This window comes from Equus asinus, chromosome 27, assembly GCF_041296235.1.
Source record: "Equus asinus isolate D_3611 breed Donkey chromosome 27, EquAss-T2T_v2, whole genome shotgun sequence".
Taxonomy (NCBI): domain Eukaryota; kingdom Metazoa; phylum Chordata; class Mammalia; order Perissodactyla; family Equidae; genus Equus; species Equus asinus.
In genome coordinates, this window is record NC_091816.1 from 34,776,321 (window position 1) to 34,794,916 (window position 18,596).

The window sequence follows — 18,596 nt, forward strand, 5'->3', positions numbered from 1 at the left end:
ATCTGTTGATTTAGCAGAATAAAGTAAGGGTTATGTTTAAATAAATCTATGTCACTTATATAACTATGCTTAGTTATGCAAGTGAGGTATAGATATATTTTCAATTATTAAAAAAATTCTCTTAAGCTTATTATGGAAAAAGTGATTTTTTTATAGTTACAATTGTTTTTAATACTATTCCTTGTGTATATTTTTCAAATAACTGAACTCCTGCCACACTTCAAATATGACACTTTTAATTCTAAATTTTCTCATTTCAACTTCTTTGTTTCATGTAATTATATTACTAAAAATTTCCATAGAAAGTGCATTTAATCATCAGAGGCCATATTTTTTTTTCTTTAAATATATTTACTTATTAAAATATTGTTGCCAGTCAACCAAAAATGAGCAACTTGATTAAAAAATGGGCAAAAGACCTGAACAGATACCTCACCAAAGCAGACATATAGATGGAAAGTAAGTCCATCTATAAATGTCTTTACTATCATATGTCTCTAGAGAAATGCAAATTAAAATAACTAAATACCCCTATACACCTTTTGGAATTGCCCAAACCCAAAACACTGATACTACTAAATGGTGGCAAGGACGTGGAGAAACAGGAACTCTTATTCTTTGCTAGTAGAAATGCAAAATAGTCCACTCACTTTAGAATAATATTTGTCAGTTTCTTACAAAACCAAAGATAGTCTTAGCATATGATCCAGAACTTGTGCTCCCTGGTATTTACTCAAAGGAGTGGAAAACCTGTCCACACAGAAACCTGCACATGGATATTTATAGCAGCTTTCTTCATAATTGCCAAAACTTGGAAGCAACCAAGAAGTCTTTCAGTAGGTGAATGCATAAATAAACTATATACATCCAGACAATGAAATATTTTTCAGTGCTAAAAAGAAATGAGCTGCCAAGCCATGAAGAGACATGAAGGAAACTTAAATGTGTATTACCAAGTGAAAGAAGCCAATCTGAAAAGGCTACGTGCTGTGTGATTCCAACTATATGACATTCTGGAAAAGGCAAAGCTATAGAGACAATAAAAAGATCAGTGGGGGCTGTCCAGTGGTGTAGCAGTTAAGTTTGCATGCTCCTCTTTGATGGCCCAGGGTTCGTGGGTTCAGATTCCAGTCACAGACCTACACATTGCTTGTTGAGCCATGCTGTGGCAGCATCCCATGTATAAGATAGAGGAAGACTGGCACGGATGTTAGCTCAGTGACAATCTTCCTCAAGCAAAAAAAGAGGAAGATCGGCAACAAGATGTTAACTCAGGGCCAATCTTCCTCATACACACAAAACAAAGTCAGTGGTTGCCTGGGGTTAAGAGGGAGGGAGGGATGAGCAGGTGAAGCACAGTGGATTTTTCGGATAGCAAAACTATTATTTATGATACTATAATGGTAGATACATGTCGTTGTATATTCGTCCAGACTCATAGAACTCACAAGACCAAGAGGGAACCCTAATGTAAACTATGGACGCTGAGTGATAATGATGTGTCAGTGTAGGTTTATCAACTGTAACAAATGTAGCACTGAATGTAGAATATTGATAGTGAGACAAGCTATGCATGTGTTGGGACAAAGCGTATATGGGAACTTTCTGTTCTTTGTGCTCAATTTTACAGTGAACTTGAAACTGTTCTAATAAATAAAGCCTATTTAAAAGAAAAAAAAAGATTACTGCCATAAGAGTTCCCTTCTGGTATGGGGGTGTGAGGAGCTCTATGCATCCACTCCCCAGTGAAACAATTATATCTGGTGAAAGTTATCGACATAAGGACAAAAAACACTTAGAGTCATTAGAAATTGTTCCAAATGCATATAGCAATAGGGAAACATTTATTCAAGAATAAACTGTGAAGGATGATGATAGTCTGTGGCGCTTGAGCCACAATCTGTAATCCCCTCCAAGCTCAAGCTCCACGCTGAATGAGGATGGCCGAGAATATGGGGCTTTCTGTGTCCTTAGGCCCCAGTCAAGCTGTTTAATATCTCACTGAGAGGACAGGACACCAACAGTTCTCATCCCCTCTGCTCTGAGTTGCAGCTGTTATATTCTGAGTTACTGCAGCTGAGAGACTAGGGGTTTCCTTTCTTCCCTCAGCTTTCACTTACAAGGTGGACCATCTATCTAGAACAAGGCAAGCCAAAATATTGGGAACCCAGTCGCCTTCACCCCAACTTGCACATAGGGTGGAGGTTCCAAGCCAAGAAAGGCATACTGAGAAGACCTCGAATTACTGTACCTGCCCAAAGCCTTGCTCATAAAGCAGAGCGTCACTGAGAGACAAGCAAGCCTCTGTCTCCAGGTCCAACTCTAGATCAGTGAGTCAGAGGTTTTGCACATGAAAGAGGCACTACATAAGCACAGAGACCTTCAGAACTCTCCCGAAAGAAACTAACTTTAGTTGAAATGGAGTCTGGGGAATTTCAAGCCTAAGGAAGCTCCCAAATAGAGTGGAAATTTTGTTATAAAGCAATTGAGATCCTGGTAACTCCATGAGAGCTAAACACACTAAAGCATATGGCAACTAGTTTACCAGAGAGAACCAGAGAATGTGACAGCTAAGAAGAGGCCTACTGAGATCAGAAAAAATCCTGAAAGACTGTTCTCAGAAATTACTTTTACAAAGTGGACCAGATTTACTTGGATCAGCCCAGGGAGCAATTTATTCATCAAAACATTGTCAAAAACATGAGAACAGTTAGCTGGCAATTAGTGCAGCCTATAAGCTGGGTGTGATGTTAACAGAAATCAGAGAAAGAGACAGTCAAAGAGACCCCTTCTAAAACCACCACAGTGACTGTGTTCATGCCAAAGCCTGCACCCTTTGAGAAGAAACATTACAAACTTCTCACTCCGGAGGAAATAGTCTTCAATGAAATAGTCCAGCCCAGTCGCTAAACAAATGACAGGCAAACAGCAGCAACCACACTGAGTCCCATGGTGGAGGGAATCAATTTTCTTAGAGATTACACAATTCAAAGAACAGAAAACAAAAAGTGAAGAAAACTGACCAGAGCCTCAGATAAATGTGTAATCTATGAGGCATACAAACATACTTATAATTGGGGTACCAGAAGGAGAGGAGAGAGAGGGAAAGGAACAGAAAAAAATTATTCAAAGAAATAATGGCAGATGTCTTCCCAGATTTGATGAAAAACGTTAACTACAGCTCTAAAAAGCTCAAGGATTTCCAAGTAAATAAAGACAACTAGACACATCACAGTGAAAATGTTGAAAATCAAAGAGAAAGAAAAAATTTTAGAAGCATCAATATAGACATAAAAGGCAACCAATCTAAGATTGACTCCTGATTCCTCATCAGAAATAATAGAGGCTGGAGTTGTGGGTAACATATTAAAAGGGCTGAAGAAAAAAATACTATTAACCAAGGATCTTAAATCCTGCATAGCTAACATTCAACAATAAAGACATTTCCAGATAAAACTAAAAATAGAAGAATGTGTTGCTCTCACATACACCTTCAGGAAATACTAAAGGAAGATCTTTAGGCTGAAAGAAAAATGACTTCACTCAATATTTCAAACATTAATAAAAAACAAAGAGAAATTGGTAAGGGTAATAAATAATTTAAAAAGGTAGCATAAATGTGTATTTCTTCTTTCTGTAATGAATTTAAAAATAAATTTTATGTACATAAAGTACAATATGTATACAATTGTACTTTTGAATTTGAAGCATATATAAATGTAGCATATTTGACACCAACAGCAATGAAGGTATGTTGGACAAAGCTGTGCTGGAGTAAGGAAATGACACCATATGGTAACTCAATACACAGTAGCAGAAGAAAACCAAAAATGTTAAGTAAGAAGGTTAAAATAAGAAAATCTATAAATATATACTTGTTCTTCTTTCTTAACTGAGCTTCTTTAAAAGAAACAAAATTATATAAAGTACCAGTTATAATAATGTATTTTTGGATAATGTGTATAAAAATAATAACACAAAAACAGAAGAGAGAATAGAACCACATAAGAGCAACATTTTATTATCTCATTGGAATTAAGTTAGTAACGATGTGAAGAAGAGTATGATAAGTTAACATGTATGTACTAAGTCCTAGAGAAAACACTAAGAAAATAACTCCAAAGAATATAGTGAAAAATCGTTAAAGCAATTAAAATGTTACATTAGAAATTATTAGCTTAATCCAAAACAGAGTAGTAAAGTAGTAATTGGGGGAGAAAGCATAAGACATATAGAAAAAAAAATAAATAGCAGATATAAATCCAACCATATCAGAAAATAGGGTTACATGGAAATAGATTAAATAATCCAATTGAAAGACAGATTGTCAGACTGGATTTTAAAAATGAGATCCAACCATATACTGTATACAGGATACACAGTTTAGATACAAAGAGAAAAATATGTTAAAGTAAAAGGAAAGAAAATGATGTATCAGGAAAACAGCAAGCATAAGTAAACGAGAGTGGCTGTAGTAATATCATATAAAATCGACTTTAAAATAGAAAATTTTACTATAGATAAAGTGGGACATTTTAAAATGATAAAATTGTCAATCAATCAGGGCTATCTAACAATTGTAAACATACATGGACTCAACAACAAGGCCACAAATACAAGAAGCAAAAACTAACAGAACTGAAAAGCAGAAATAAACAATCAAAAATAATAGTCAGAGTCTTCAATATCCCACTTTCAATAGTGGATAAAACAGCTAGCCAAAAAATAAACAAGGGACTAGAAGACTTGAATAACACTATAAACCATCCACACCGAACAAAAACATGTTTAAAACTGTCTAACCAAAAGCAACACAATACACATTTTTCTCACTTGTGCATAAAATAGTTTCCGGGATGAACTATATATAAGGCCATAAAACGAGCCTCAACAAATTTAAGTAGCTTGAAATCATGTAAAATTTGTTCTCCAACCACAGTGTGGTCAAATTAAAAACTAATAACAGAAAAAAATTTGTCAACTCACAAAAGTGTGGAAATTATACCACACACATTTAAACAATGAAACAGAAAGAACTCACAAAGAAAATGAGAAAATACTTTGAGAGGAATATGAATGAAGATATACAAAAAACTTAAGGGATTACAGGGAGATTTATAGCTATAAATGTCCATGTATAAAAAGAAGAAAGATCTCAAATCAATAACCTAATCTTCCACCTTAAGACATTGGAAATAGACGAGCAAGCCAAACTCAAAGCAAGCAGGATGAAAGCAATAATAAAATTAGAGTGAAATTAACCAAAGGGGGAATAGAAAAAGAGTAAAGAAGATGAGCAAAACCAAAAGCTATTTCTTTGAGATTCAAAAAAAGTTGGAAAAAAACTTTAGATAAATGTTCTCATAAAAACTGATAGAACACACAAATTGCATAAATCAGAAATGATAGAAAGAAGAGCTATACTTACCAACCTTAGTCAGTAAGAAATAAAAAGAAAAAACAGAAATAAAATGTTTCTAAGGGAATACTGAACAATGCTATGCCAACAAATTAGATAAATGAAATGAAATTTTTAAAAGCTCTAGAAAGACACAAAATACCAAAAATGACTCAAGAAGAAGAAGGAAATCTGAATAGACTTGTAAAATATAGTGTGATTTGATTAGTAATAAAAATATTTACCCACAAAGGAAAGTCCAAGCCTAAATAGCTTCACTGGGGAATTTTACCAAATATTTAAAGGAGAGTTAATACCAATTCTTCAATACCCTTCCAGAAAATATAAGAGGAGGAACTCTTCTCACTTAGTATTATGAAGTCAGTGTAAATCTAAGACCTCTAAACTATGAGGACATCGCAACGAAAGAAATCTAGAGACAGATATTTCTTATAAAGATAGATTAAACATTTCTCAACCAGATATTAGCAAGACAAATCCAGCAACACGTAAAAAAGACTACGCATCATGCAAAAAGGAGATTAGTTTAATACCAAAACCAATTAATATAATATATTATGTCAATAGAATAAAGGGCAAAAGCCGCCTTATCATCTCAAAAGATGCAGAAGATGCATTCAACAAAACTCAGCAACTCTTTATGATAAAAGTACTCAACAAACTAGGAATAGAAGGCATATTTCTCATTTTGATAAAGGGCATGTAGAAAAATGCACAACTAATATCATACAGAATGTTGAAAGACTGAATGCTTTCCCCTAAGATCAGGAACAAGGCAAGGATGTGTGTCCTGCTTACATCTCCTTAACATTGTACTAGACGTTCTATCCAGGATCATTAGGCAAGAAAACGAAAGAAAAGGCAACCATATTGGAGAGAAAGAAGTGCAACTATCTCTAATTGCAGGTGATACAGCCTTGTATATGGAAAATGCTAAAGAATTCAGTAAATAAGACTATTAGAACTAATAATCAAGTTCATCAAGCTTGTAGGGTACAAGCTAAAAATACAAAAATCAATTGTATTTCTATATACTTATAATGAGCAATCTGAAAATAAAATTAAGAATACAATTCCATTTACAGTGGCTTCTAAAAGAATGTGATCTTCGATAATTCCTTTAACAAAAGAAGTTCTAACTTCTACTCTGAAAAATATAAAACAGGGTTTAAAAAGTTAAAGAAGGCTAAATAAATTGGATGACATTCTATGTTCTTGCATCAGAAGAGTTAATGTTGCTGAGAATTCAATATCCTCATTTGAGCTACAGCTTTCAATGCAATACCCATGAAAATCCCAGATGGTTTCTTTGTATAAATTAACAAGTTGATCCCAAAATTCATGTGGAAATTCAAGGGACCCAGGATACTCAAAATAGCCTTGGAAAAGAAGAACAAAATTGTAGGATTCACACTTCTCAAATCTACTACAAAGCTATAGTAATCAAGACATTATTGTACTCACATAAAGATAGACATATAGATCCAAGGAATAAAACTGAAGACCTAAAAATAAGCCTTCACATTTATGGTCAGTTAATTTTTACAAGACTGGCAACACAATTCAGTGTGGGAAATAAGTGTCTTCTCAACAAAATGGTGTTGGAACAACTAGATATTCACAGACAAAATGATAAAGTTGAATCCCCACCCAATTCAATATACAAAAATAGTGCAAAATAGATCAGTCACCTAAATGTAAGAGCTAAAACTATAAGACTCCTACAAAGAAAACACAGGCGTTAACCTGTGTCCAGGAAGAAAGCAGTGATTTTTGTTTGTTTGTTTTTAGATAGGACAGCAAAAGCACAAAGAATACAAGAAAAAAAAATATAAATTGGACTTCATCAAAATAAAAACTTTTGTGGATCAAAGGACACCATCAAGAAGGCAAGAAGATAACTCATAGAATGGCAGATTTTGCAAATCATGTATCTGATAAGAGACTTGTACCTAGAATATATATATATATAAAGAACTCTTACAACTCAGTAATAAAAAGACAAACAAATTTTAAAATAGGCAAAAGATCTGAATAGACAATGTTCTAAGATAAACAAATAGCCACTAATCATCTGAAAAGCTGTTCAACATTATTAGCCATCAGGAAAATGCTAGTCAAAACCATAATGAGACACCACTTAACCTTCACCTTGATGGCAAAATACAGATAATGACGAACATTGTAGAGGATCTGAAGAAAACAGATACCTCGTACACTGGTATCAGGAACGTAAAATGTAGCGATGCTGTTGGAAAACAGTCTGACAGTTCCTCAAAATCTTAAGCACACAGTTACCATATGACCCAGCAATTCCACTCCTAAGTATCTATCCATGAGAAATGATGAAAAGATATGTTCACACAAAAACTGGTACATGATTACTCATAGCAGCATTATTCATAATAAGCAAGAAGTGAAAAAAATTGTCCATCAAGTGATGAGTGGATAAACAAAATGGGGAAATCCTCATACTATGGAATAATATTCTACAATAAAAAGGTATGAAGTACTGATATGTGCTACAATATGAATGAATCCTGAAAATATTATCCAGAGTGAAAGAAGCCAAGTCACAAAGATCACATAGGATTTGATTTCATTATATGAAATTCCTAGAATTGGCAAATATATTGATACAGAAAATATATTAGTGGTTGCCAAGGACTGAGTGGAGAGAAGAAAGCAGATGACTGCTCATGGTTATGGGGGCTCTTTTTGGGATGCTAAAAATGTTCAAAATTAGTACTGATAGTGTGCATCCCAATACCATCATGGATATCGGGAAACAAAACTATACATTCTTGTGCAAGGAAAAATCATGATGCACAAATAATATTGAATTTTTACATTTTCTTTCTTCTTTACTGTAAAGTCTTCCAAATGGCAGTATTCCCAAGAAATTCATAGCACTCTAACAGAAGATGTTGCTGTCTTATGGAAAAGGACTGAGCCAATTGTCACTCCTCCCTTCTGTTCTAGAAGCTTTTTAAGTTTAATTTGGAGCTAACATTGTTGACTCCCAAGCTCCGTTCACTTTATATGGTCACAGAATCTGACTTTAGACTATCTTCTTCCTTTTCTTTTCTTTCTTCCTTCAAATTCTTAATCTCAAATATTTGAGTCAAAGGAAAGTAAAATGTTTTTCCTCCTTCTTACTTAAAAAAAGAGGAAGGAGTGTCTTGGCTAGGGCGTTCTAAATAAAAGCAATGATTATAATTCTATCATAAAGGTGTTTAGGTACGGATCCCTCAGAGAACAGATAGCACACTCAAATTGGATAATTTTCAAAGTATCTATAAAGTTGTCCTCAGATCATGGGAAATTCAAGTGATAGTGGGGTACTTTCTTATCCCTGGGACTGAAGGTTCAACGGGAAGGTGGGTTTATCTCATCAAAAAGAGGAGATCAGCAATAGGAGTCATTACCTCCAGGAAGGAAGGCAAAGATATACGACTCCCAACTCATTCCTCACTTTCTCTTCAAAGTCCTGCCAGAGCTACACTTTGTCGAGGAAAACTGGAAGCTGCAAGTCACGAGAATTCATTTCACCTGGGTTATACAGGTGACTGGACAAGGATGTAGCAGTGATCTGAATAGCAAATAGAGGAAACCTATCACAAGACACATTAGAAATCTACCATGTGACGAATGTTGCTGCCCAGTCCCAAAGAAGCCAAGAGAATTCAAGCACTTTTATCTCCATGTGTTTTATCAGCATAATCTTATTGATTCCAAAAAATAATATAGTATTTTAATAATAATATGGAATTGTTATTGTTTATACTTTTTTCTAGTTTTATTGAGAAATAATGGACATACATCACTGTTTAAGTTTAAGGTGTACAGCAGAATGGTTTGATTGACGTATATTGTGAAATGATTTCCACAATAAGTTTAGTTAACATCCATCACCTCATTTAGATACAATCAAAAGAAAAGAAAAAAATTTTCCTTGTGATGAGAACTCTTAAGATCTAGTCTCTTAACAATTTTCCTATATATCGGCTTCACTATTAGCTATAGTCATCATGTTGTACATTATATCCCTAAACTTATTTATCTTATAACTGGAAGTTTGTACCCTTTGACAGTCTTCCTCCAGTTCCCCCTTCTCTCGTCCCCACCTCTGTTAACCATAAAGCTGGTCTCTTTTTCTATGAGTTTGGTGCATTTTGTTTGTTTGTTTTAGATTCATATATAAGTGGGATGCCACACAGTATTTGTCTTTTTATGTCTGACTTACTTCCCTTAGCATAATGCCTTCAAGATACATTCCTATTTTCACAAATGGCAGAATTTCCTTCTTTTTATGGCTGAATAATATTCTCTTGTGTGTATGTGTGTGTGTATATATATATATGTTGTTTATAGACACTTGGCTAGTTTTCCTGTCTTGGCTATTGTAAATAATGCTGCTATAATCATAGGGGTGAAGATATCTTTTCAAGTGAATCTTTTAATTTGATTTGGATATATTCCCAGAAGTGGAATTGCTGGATCATATGGTAGGTCTATTTTTAATTTTTTGAGAAACTTCCATACTGTTTTTCATAGTGGTCGCATCAATTTACAATCCCACCAAGAGGTGCACAATGTTCCATTTTCTCCACTTGCACGCCAGCATTTGTTATCTCTTGTTTTTTTGATGATGACCATTCTGACAGGTGGAAGGTGATATGTCATTGTGGTTTTAATTTGCGTTTTCCTAATGACTAGGGATGTTGAGCATCTTTTCATGAACCTGTTTGCCATTTGTATATCTTCTTCAGAAAAATGTCTACTCAAGTCCTTTGCCCAATTTTTCATTGGATTATTTGTTTTGTTTGCTGTTGAGTTCTATGAGTTCTTTATATATTTTGGATATTAACCCCTTATCAGCTATGTGGCTTGCAAATATTTTTTTCCTATTCCGTAGATTCTCTTTTCACTTTGTTGATGGTTTCTTCCGCTGTGCAGAAGCTCTTTAGTTTGATGTAGTCCCACTTGTTTATATTTCATTTTGTTGCTAGTGGATTAGGTATCATATTTAAAAAAATCATTGCAAAGACCCCTGTTAAGGAGCATTTTTTCTATATTTTTTTCTTGGAGTTTCATGGTTTCAGGTCTTCCATTTAAGTCTTTAACTCATTTCCAGTTGATTTTTGTGAGTGATGTAAGATAGGGGTCAAATTTCATTACTTTACATGTGAATATCCAGTTTTACCAGCATCACTTATTGAAGAGATTGTCTTTTCTCCTTTGAGTATTCTTGACTCCATTTTCAAATATTAGTTGATTGTATATGCTTGAGTTTATTTCTGTACTCTTGATTCTGTTCGCTTGGTCTATTTGTCTGTTTTTATGCCAGTACCATACTGTGTTAATTACTGTAGCTTTATTTATAGTTTGAAATCAGGAAGTGTGATGCCTCCTGCTTTGTTCTTCTTTCTTGGGATTTCATGTCTATTCAGAATCTTTTGTGGTTACATATAAATTTTAGGGTTGTTTTTTCTATTTTTGTAAAAAAAAAAGCCAATGGAATCTTGATAGGGATTGCATTAAATCTGTGGATGACTTTTGGTAGTATTAACATTTTCACAATATTAATTCTTCCAATCCATGAACATTGGATTCCTTTTCATTTATTTGTGTCTTCTTCAATTTCTTCAATGTCTTGGAGTTTTCAGAGAGAGAGATCTTTCACCTCCTTGTTTAAATTTACTCCTAAGGATTTTGTTGTTTTTGATGTTATTATAAATGGGATCTATTTCTTTATATCTTTCTCAGGAAATTTGTTGTTAGTGTATAGAAACACTACTGATTTTTGTATGTTAATTTTGTATCCTGCAACTTTATGAATTCATTGCTTGGTTCTAACAGATTTTGATTGAGTCTTCAGGGTTTTCTATAAATAAGATCATGTCATCTGCAAATATAGACGATTTTACTTCCTCCATTACAATTCGGATGCCTTTTATATCTTTTTCTAGTCTGATTGCTCTAGCCAGGACTCCCAGTACTATGTGGAATGGCAGTAGTGAGAGTGGGTATCCTTGTCTTGTTCTTGACCTTAGAGAAAAGCTTTTAACCTTTCACCATTGAATATGATGCTAGCTATGGGTTTGTCATATGTGGCTTGTATTATGTTGAGATATATTCCTTCTATCCCTAATTTGTCAAGTGTTTTTATCATGAATGGATGTTGAATTTTGTCAAATATATATTTTGTGTCTGTTGAGATGATCATATGATTCTTTTCTTTCATCCTATTAATGCAATGTATCACATTGATTGATTTGCATATGTTGAACCATACTTGAATTCCAGGGGTAAATCCCACTTGAATACGGTGAATGATCCTTTTAATAGATATTTTAATTTTTTAAATGAAGAACTACAAACGTAGAGAGATTACTTACCCAGGATTTCAGAGAAATTTTGGCAGAGTCAAGATTTCATTCCAGTTCTGTCTGATCCCTGAGGCCATGTTCTCTTTGTTACATAAATCTGATCCTCACCCTAAAAAAATACAATTGTTCAGCATCAAAATTTTTCTTCTTCCTCATAAAATTCATTGAAAAGTAACAAAACAAAAAGATATCCAAGTTACAGTACTTCGTATTTTATTCATAGGCCTTAAGTAAACTTATTCCATGAAGATAAGGAATACACTATCTTAGAATATCAACAGTGTGGACTGTAATAGTGTAACAAAAAGTATGACACTACAGTTTTCTTTTTCTTCCAAATGTCAAATGGGTGGAATAGGGTTATAGAAGACCTGAAAGGACCTCTTATTTATTTATGCCATTGTCTAGAGATTTGTTTTATTCATCAAACATAATCAAGCAATTAAACATGAATTTATTGAATACATTTTAGCTTGTGAAATACAATACTGAGGGATGGATGAGATTCAAAAAAATACTACAACATCCAGTTTCTGACCTCAGAGAGCCTAACACCGTAGGCAAGAGCCTACTGCAGCTAGGGAGGCAAGATAGATAAATTAATGGTAGATAGATTATAGATGGATGGATGGATAGATAGATGAACAGATAGACAGGTAGGTAGATAGATAGATAGATAGATAGATAGATAGATAGATAGATAGATAGTAGATAGATAGATGAATTGATGAATGGATGGATAGATAGGTGGATGGATGGATAGATAGATAGATGGTAAAGATATATGCTAGATACACTCTTTCAACTATTTATCCATTTGCCTACTCACTAAATAGTTATCAACTACTCATAGTGTATTAGTTTCTGTGTATTCAAAAACAAAATATACATAGTCACTGTTCTTATGGAGTGAACAGTCTAGTAATGAATTCATAGAGAGGCACAAATATTGATAACTCATTGAGAAGTACTAAAATAGGCTTCTGCACAACATATCATTCATATAGCGTGTGAGGGCATCTGCAGAATCTAGAAACTAAAAGTAAAATATGATTAAATCTAGCTTGTAAATGCTAGTGATGCTATTAATAGGGGTAGATCAATGTGGGCTGAAGTAGCTGGCAAAGTTCTCTAGGAAAAGTGTTGGGAAGTGAGCCCTGAAAAATGAGAGGGAAGGTGGAAAGGAAAATGTAGGACTTTATTATTGGTTTCAGGAATAGTGAAAACATGTATTGCTAGCTCATTATAGCCATTCAATAAGTCCAAAGATAGTAAAAAAGGAATGGCTTTTTTTTTGAGAAGAATGACCACAGAAACTAAAATTTAATTCTGCTTGCAGGAAGGAAATATCACAAAATAAATACATTGAATATACGGAATCCAAAAGATTTGTTTCAAGCAATCTTTCCATTTATACATGAGTGATATTTGTGGACAACACAATGGTAACAACAGGCACAACAGAAAAGAGCCTTTCCATCTCCGTTTCCAATCATCATGCTAGAACACTTGAAAGCAAGCAAATTAAAATCCAATACAGACAGGGTGAGCTGTGGGAACACAAGCTGTTGTGTCTATTTAATAAAGAGGATTTCAGAGGATAGGAAAGAGAAGAAAGGTGGCATTTAAAGGCAGTTGTTCTGTATGAGAGAAGTCATGGCATAAGCAACACCACAGGAAGCCACTCTCTTTTCAAGCAACATCATCAACTCACCAGACGTGTTGAAGGGACATGAGGATGTTCTAATTGTCCCTCTTCCCGAAGCAAGAAACTGGCTTGCATGCTCAGTGGTGCATGAATTTCAAAGCAAATTTGACTGTCTTTGCTGCAGTTGATGAGTTTGCAAGTGAAGCATTGTGTTTTGTGAGCTCCCCAAGGCTCGCTCATCTTTTCACCATCCTCTGGGAAACACTTCACTGAATGAATATCTGTAAAAAGTGATAGCACTGTGTTCTCTTCAATCTCTCCTGAAAGAGGAATTCAACCGTATGCCTAGGAAACATAACGTAACACCTTCAAATAGGAAGCAGCAGAGTTTCTTAGACCATATTAATAAAATTACCACTACTAAAACTAAATCCAACAGTAAAGTAAAACATTTATTTAAAGCCAAAAATAAATCACTCAGTAAATGGTTTCAGCTATATTCCTTTCTAACCAAAGGAAACGAGCCTCAACAAAAAATGAGTTCTAACTTGGATAGTTCATGAGATAAGAACCAGAATAGTTGGAAAACATGAAGAGATTTCCTAATTGTTATAAACATTCAGCTCTTCTCCTCTTTCCTGTGATATCTGTGTTCTGTGACATTAAGAGCCCTAGCTCCCTTTAGAAAAGGTCATTTTATGCAGACCTGCTTCTCTCTTGATCCTGCTTCCCTTGGCCTGCTTGTCTTGGATTTTCCTGTGCTAGTCCTTTAAATGATGTTGCTCTTCTGGCTTAGTTGGTCTCTTTATTTTCTTCTTGCTTTATAGAATCTCCCTGGAAATTGTATTCATTTCCTTGTAATGAAATTCCAGTTGTGTCTTTCTGCCTCTTACATCCATCATGAAGTACGCATTTACATCTCTGATTTTGTAGTAGCTCCTATAAACTCATCCTTATCCCCCGAAATTGCTCCCAGTCCTTTTTCATGACCCCAGTCAACTGTAGTAAGTCTAGCCAGAGACCCAAGCTAGATCTTTCAGGTACTCCTATTTCTCCTCCTTCATTCTCTGACTTTAATTGCCTTTCAAGTCCTACCAAATATATCTTATGCACATGTGTTGAAATGTCTCCTCTCTTCTGTTTTCCCAGTCACTCCAACGGTTGAGATCCTCACCTCTTTTCATGGCATATTATAGTGACCTTCTGACTGATTTCTTCCTACCTGCATTTTCTCCTTCCTTTGGTACATTTTCTATGCTACCACCACATTTCTTGCTCCAAAACATAGATATCACATTATGTTCTTGTTTACAAACTTTGCTTTGTGTCTACAATATAAAGCTATACCACCTTAACCCTTGAAATGTGCCCTCAAATCCTGCTATCCTACCGCCAGCTTTTATGCATCCTACACACCCATCACGCCACACTCTCTATTTCTCATTGTACCTTAATTAGCCCTCTTGTGAGTCTAGGTCTTGCCTTCTCATCATTCAGGTCTCTGTGACATATTAACAAATTTCTCCTCTGTACTGAGTTTCCAATTCATATAGGTGATAAATTTAAGCAATGATCTTAAAATCAACAAATTCTCTGTGGACATTTCCTATGTGAAAGACACTGCTGTGTGCTATCAGAAATTTGAAAATTGTGTAAAACACAGAATATAAGATCTTACACAAATAATGAAAGTTCCCTCAGAGACATTGCTATTAGCTTCCCTAACTTGTGACCAAAACGGTGTGCTCTCTCTGTATGCTCAACCATTTGTATGAGCATCATTCAGTTCATTTCTCGGAAAGTGTACAACAAAAGGTATACAAAAAGTCAGTGGAATAATATTTTCAAGGAATAATGATTCTACGCCATTCTCTCTCCACCTATCTTCCTGCAAAGGTCACTTTTAATGTATTTTAAATGCTTTTTAGGAAATAAAAGATATAGTTTTACATTCCTGTCAAGTGGGATGACTGAGTCATAAGTCCTAACTTTGCCCAGTTCGCCAGCAGAACTGAGCTCTACGTAACCAGTGGAGTGAATTGCTTAATAATGCACTGTTAATTTGCTCTTTTCTCCCCTTTCTCTCCTGTCTCACCCTGCTCTTCCTTCCTGCTGTTTCTTAGCATCTCCTCAAAAATAAACTACTCACTCTCAAATAATTTTCTTAGAATCTACTTTGGAGGAAACCCAACATGACACATAAGAATAGCTGGCCAACATCCCCAGACAATGGAAGTGTCTTATAGGGATTTTTAATCTGCTGAGATTACATGGCTGGTTACACAGTGATGGGATATTAACAGGTACTATTTTTGAAGAGGACCATGAGTATATGTGTGTGTATGGGTCTGGATTTCAGTATCTCTCTATTGGAGTAGCTCCTTTTTCAATCAACTACAATGGTAGCTCCCTTGTTCGGGAAGCTCTGTTGGTTAGAGCAATTCGGTTGTTTACACATTTTCACTTGGAGGAAAGAGGATAAACCTCTTAGTCAAAAGATCTGAGACACCAACTCTTTAGAACTGTACTTTATAGAGGGCAAATTGCACCCTTTAAAGTGCAGACACATAGGCAGTCACTGTTCGTCTTTGAAGAAAATATTTAAATGTTTCTAGATGGTTGCACTTATTCCTTATTTTCTGTATGCAGTTCCTTATGACAAAAGGAAAATATAAAGGAACTTAATTTGTTTGAACTTTCATTGATGTAGAAATTTTTTTTGGTGAGGAAGATTTACCCTTAGCTAACATCCCTTGCCAATCCTCCTCATTTTTTCTTTTTCTTGAGGAAGGCTAGCTCTGAGCTAACAACTGTGCCACTCTTCCTATACTTATATATGTGGGATGCCTCCACAGCATGGCTGATGAGTGGAGCAGATCCGGACCTGGGATCCAAACCTGTGAACCCAGGCCGCTGAAGCAGAGTGCAGGAAATTTAACCACTTGGCCATGGGGCCAGCCCCCAATATAGAATTTTAAATGCGATGGATCTTGTACATCTTATAATAGGCAAAATCCTAGCTGTAAATTGGGATCATTTTGTATACATCTCTGTAGACTTAGTTTCATATTTCATTCAGCTACACTTCACTCTTATTCAAGAGCCATTGTGAGCAGACAAACCTTTGAGTGTAAAGTGTGAGATGTTACAAACGAGAGGATGATAAGGAGAAAACTTTAATCCTCTATAAATGGAAGTCAAAGTACCGTAAATTTGAGAAAGAACTATTAAAATTAATCTCCAAATAAAGAGGATGGCTTTTATTTTATTTTCTTTGAAACTCTTTGATCTTTTCCCCCTATATTTTATTTTTAATTTTTTTAATTGCCATGAGTTTATATGATGTGTATGCATTTTTTACATGTGAGTTAGGAGAAAGCTAAGCTCCTCAAAGTAATTTATTTTTTGCCTTTTTGTTCATCCTTTCCTACAATTCTGCTAATTGCTCCTTATTCTTAAATTCTATTACTTAAACTCACTTAGCTATGAGAAAGAAAAAGTCACTCCCAAAAACCTGAGAAATGACTCAGACGTAAACTTGTGTATTCAGCACACAGGAGAGGTCTCAGTTGTCTTAGAAATTAGCACAGGAAGAAGCCTTATGAATATAAACACATTTGAAATACAAGACGTTTCATGGTACTTTGCCTAATCACCAATTACCAAATAGCTGGCAGTTAAAAAAAGAATATATGAATAAGTGTCCTCGCATAGTTAGACTTGAGGAAACATTGAAATATCATGATTTGTTTAAATGTTTACACATAGTCTAGTTCAAAGAAACATAACTGGAAAAAATTAAGCATAAAACTTTTAAAAAGGGATTTTAATCTGTATAAAATAAAGATCTTGACACAAACAGGCCACTTGTATTTCTTTGACAATTTTTTCTGTATTTCAAAGAGGTATGAATTCTTGCACAGTCATTTTTTATGGATTGTAAGTGAATTGTATTGCCTATGAATGCAACTCCCTTTTTAAAGAAGCAATGATTGCAGCATATGAATTATCTTGTCATGGAAGTTGAAATTATATCATAGGAATAGATGGCTTGAAGTCTGAATTCCAAAAGTGGCCTACATATTTAGTTAAAGTCATGTTATTACCCAGCACGGGGAGAGATCCAGCAGCCATTTGTAGTCCCTAATTTTGCCATTGTTCAAACCAAGTTGAACTTACTGTACTTTTTGTTATAATCATTATACTATGTGCTACTTTTCTAATGGATTTGAATGGATAGTTTTCTTTGCCTTTTACTGAAATTCTAATTTTTTACTCTATACTATAATAACAAAAATATTTTCCTGAAAAAAAATGAAAATAGGATGTCCTGTTAATGAAGTGCATTCTTCTTTGAATCTTAAAATAATCACTTTGAATAATTAGATGTTCATTCAATGGCTTTCATCGATATTTAGGACTCTGTGTTTGTGTGTGTATGTAAATGTTTATATATACAAAGATTCTATTTTGTAGAGGTTTCTAACCTCTAATTTTTACGGTTGTTTATATGAGTTTGCTTCTGTGCATATTTATGTGTTTTAGTTTCTCAGCTCTACTTTTGTTTTTCACCACTTAGCCTTTCCAGTTTTATTTTGTCTAATTTCTCTTCTTTTTCCAGTCATATCTTGCTGCCAGCTACTTAAGGCACGATATAGGGCACTATGAGCTTCCAACTATGGCAATGCGATTCGTGCTTCTGCTTGACGTGGGCAGTAGATGGCGCTAGACAGATGTCAATGCTTCATCTCATGGAGTTGCTCAAGTGAGATGCTTTGCATCAAAACAGATATAAATTGCTTTGCACTTGAATTCAAATTTAAGATAAAACCTGCATTTAATAATTCGTTTTGGTTAAATAATAGCTTTGGTCAAAGAAAGCAGGTCACTCCTAAACTCCAAAATATTAAATGACTGTCACATATTCCAAAGACAAATCATATTTTCAAAGTGAGAGTCAATCATCTTGTATGTCGTCAGGTGACTTGGGTATAACATTTGTTCTTTTACACTTCTTATGCTTACTCTAATTCTGGTTGTTAAAGTGCTAGTGCATAGAGAAAGGAATGACAACGTTCAAGATTTGCAGGCAGAGCACATAGCATCGCACAGTGAAGGGAAAAAGGGCTTCAGGACC

At 34.7% G+C, this 18,596-nt stretch overlaps 1 protein-coding gene across 2 annotated transcripts in view; it reads left to right on the plus strand.

Annotated features, from left to right (window-relative positions):
• Nucleotides 1-18,596, plus strand: part of CSMD1 (CUB and Sushi multiple domains 1) — a 1,835,848-nt gene that overhangs the window by 96,091 nt on the left and 1,721,161 nt on the right. The gene's annotated exons all lie outside the window — the stretch shown is intronic.